At 44.2% G+C, this 3472-nt stretch overlaps 1 protein-coding gene across 1 annotated transcript in view; it reads left to right on the forward strand.

Annotated features, from left to right (window-relative positions):
* The window catches only part of RBP7 (retinol binding protein 7), a 9417-nt gene that overhangs the window by 1033 nt on the left and 4912 nt on the right, over window positions 1-3472 (forward strand). The gene's annotated exons all lie outside the window — the stretch shown is intronic.

Consider the following 3472-nt stretch of genomic DNA (forward strand, 5'->3'; position numbering starts at 1 on the left):
GCCGGGGCTGGATTCGAACCCGCCACCTTAGGTGTATGTGGCTGGCGCCTTAGCCTCTTGAGCCACAGGCGCCGAGCCTTTAAAGTATTTTCTATTTGTGATGGGTTGAATCCACAGATGCAGAACCAAGGATGTAGAAAGCCAACACTAATGCAAAATCTACTATCTCCATTTCTGTTCTAATGCCAATTAAGCAGAAGTATTCAGACCTTTCATGAGGACTTCTGCTTCTAGAGGTGATAAACTAATTTATTTGTACTAACCCTCCTATTGAAGACATCTAAATAAGCTAGAGCAAATATATATACTATATATATCAGGGCTGTCCAGAAAGTAAGCATCCAGCCACTATTAATACTATTTTTTATATTACATGGCTGGATACTTACTGGACAACACATTCAAAACACTTGGGGAATATCAGAGAGCTACCAAAATGATCAAGAATCATCAGGCTGGTCTGGGTGAGGTGGCTCATGCCTATAATCCTAGCACTCTTAGAGGCAGAGGCGGTGGATCATCTGAGCTCAAGAGTTCAAGATCTGCCTGAGCAAGAGCAAGATCCTGTCTCTAAAAAAAGAAAAAAATATCCAAGCATTGTGGCAGACACCTATAGTCCCAGCTACCTGGGAGGCTGAGGCAAGAGGATTGTTGGAGCCCAAGAGTTTGAGGTTGCTGTGGGCTATGACACCAGGGCACTCTACCAAGGATGACAAAGTAAGACTCTATCTCTAAAAAAGAATCATCGGGCTGTGGTCTGGGAAAGAGTATAAATGCAAAGAGGTGAGCCCAGCATTTAGGATGGATGTTTGTGACTCAGGCTGGAATTTTGTGAGCTTTCTGGGATTAGGAGGACAAAAAACTAGAGTCCTGAGTCAGCTGAGGATAAAGGCCCCGTAAACATCCTGCTTTGTGTCCAGGACTCTGAAATGCTACTGCTTAGGAGTAAGGGGGTCCTGGAAGTAAACAGCTCTTGCCCCTTGTCGAAAGCCGAATGCCATGGCATCTTAGCTCACATCAACCTCAAACCCTTGGGATCAAGTGATTCTCTTGCCTCAGCCTCCCGAGTAGCTAGGACTACAGGTGCCGGCCACAATGCCTATCTATTTTTAGAAGTGGGGGTCTAAAGCAAGTCTGGACATGGTGGGCTTACAGGCTGTAAAACTAGCACTCTGGGAGGCTGAGGCAGGGGGATTGCGTGAGCTCAGGGGTTCAAAATCAGCCTGAGCAAGAGTGAGACCCAATCTCTACTAAATGTAGAAAAATTAGCCAGGTGCAGTGGCGCACACCTGTAGTCCCAGCTACTCGGGAGGCTGAGGCAGGATGATTGCTTGAGTTTGAGGTTGCTGTGAGCTAATGATGATACCACTGTACTCTAGCCAGGGTGACAGAGCGAGAGTCTGTTTCAAAACGTAAATACATACGTAGATACATAAAAAGTTAATGAAGCTGTTAAGAAGGTAAGACCCCATCAATAAGAATAAATAGAAACAACAGACAGAAATAGGATCTCCAAATACTGGGATTATAGACTGCAAGGCAGTTACACTGAGCTTAAATTTTGGCAGGAAATTAGAAGCTATAAAAAGTAACATAGCAGAGTTGAAAAAGAAACAAATAGAAATTCTAGAACTGGAAAAAAAAAATACCTAACAAGTGCTCAGCGGGTTTGATTTAGCAGCAGATTGGACATAGCTGAAAAAGAATTATTAAATTGAATATAAATCAGAAGACACCAATAAAAACACCAAAAATAGGAAGGAGAGAGTAAGAGACAGAAGACGCGGTGAGGTCTAACATGTTTGATTTGAGTCCCACAGACAGGAGATAAATGAAAAGAGGTAAAAATCAAAGTCATAATGGCTAAGAATTTCCCTGAATTGATTGAAAAACATCCACGTACTCGAGAAGCTCAACATATTTCAAACACTGTAGATAAAAAGAAATTTATTTGCTATATTTTAGTGAAATTGTAGTAGACAAAAAGAGTCCTTTTCTTTTTTTTTCTGAGACAAGAGTCTCAAGCTGTTGCCCTGGGTAGAGTGCTGTGGCGTCACAGCTCACAGCAACCTCCCACTCCTGGGCTTAAGTGATTCTCTTGCCTTAGCCTCCCAAGTAGCTGGGACTACAGGCACCCGCCACAACACCTGGGCATTTTTTGGTTGTAGTTATCATTGTTGTTTGGCAGGCCTGGGCTGTAGGACAAAAAGATTCTTAAAACTGGCCGGATAAAGATAGCCTTCAAAGAAGCAACTACTTTAACCCAAGTATATCTGACTCCCGACCCCAGGGTTGTTTTCGTTTGTTTGTTTGGGTTTTTTTCTGTTAGTTCACTGCAACCTGGAACTTCTTGGCTCAAGCAATCTTCCTTCATCAGGCTGTCAAGTAGCTAGAACTATAGGAACACACCACCATGCCCAGCTAATGTTTTAGTAGAGACAAGGTCTCTCTATGTTGCTCAGGCTGCTCTCCAACTTCCACCTCAAGCAATCCTCCCAAAGTACTAGGATTACAGGCATGAGCCACTGTACCAAGTCTGCCTTTATTTTTTCTTAGAAATATGTCTTATTCTGTTGCCCAGGCTGGAGTGCAGTGGTACATCATAGCTCTCTGCAGCCTAACTCCTGGGCTCAAGTGATTCTCCTGCCTCAGACTCCCACTTCAGTCTCCCAAGTAGTTGGAAGTATAAATATGCACCTCCGAGCCCAGCTAATTTTCTTCATTTATTTTTAGAGACAGGGTCTTGTTATATTGCCCTGACTGGTCTTGACCTCCTGGCCTCAAGAGATCCTCCCAAAGTGCTGAGATTACAGATGTGAGCCACTGTTGCTGACTGGGACATGTATACAATATATAATGAGATATATTATTCAGTTTTAAAAAGGAATAAAGTTCTGACACCTGCTACAAAATGGTTGAAGTTGGAAAATATGCTAAGTGGAATGAGCCAGACATAGGAGCTGCAGTCCCAGCTATAGCTTTTGTGATTCCACTTAGATTTACCTGGAATAGTTAAGTTCATAGAGATAGAAAATAGAATAGTGGGTGGTGCCCGTAGCTCAATCAGCAGGGTGCTGGCCACATACACCAAGAGTGGCAGGTTTAAACCCGGCCTGGCCAGCTAAAAACAACAATGCAACTGCAACAACAACAACAACAACAAATAGCCGGGCATTGTGGTAGGCGCCTGTAGTCTCAGCTATTTGGGAGTCTGAGGCAAGAGAACGCTTAAGTCCGAGAGTTTGAGGTTGCTGTGGCACTCTACCCAGAGTGACAGCTTGAGACTCTGTCTCAAAAAAAATAGAAGGCATGGCTCAGGCTCGGTGCCTGTGGCTCAAGTGGCTAAGGCGCCAGCCACATACACCTAAGGTGGCGGGTTCGAATCCAGCCCAGGCCCGCCAAACAACAGTGATGGCTGCAACCAAAAAATAGCCAGGCGTTGTGGCAGGTGCCTGTGGTTCCAGCTACTTGG

The sequence above is a fragment of the Otolemur garnettii genome, unplaced genomic scaffold (assembly GCF_000181295.1).
Source record: "Otolemur garnettii isolate 467f Iridium unplaced genomic scaffold, OtoGar3 scaffold00067, whole genome shotgun sequence".
NCBI classification, from domain to species: Eukaryota; Metazoa; Chordata; class Mammalia; order Primates; family Galagidae; genus Otolemur; species Otolemur garnettii.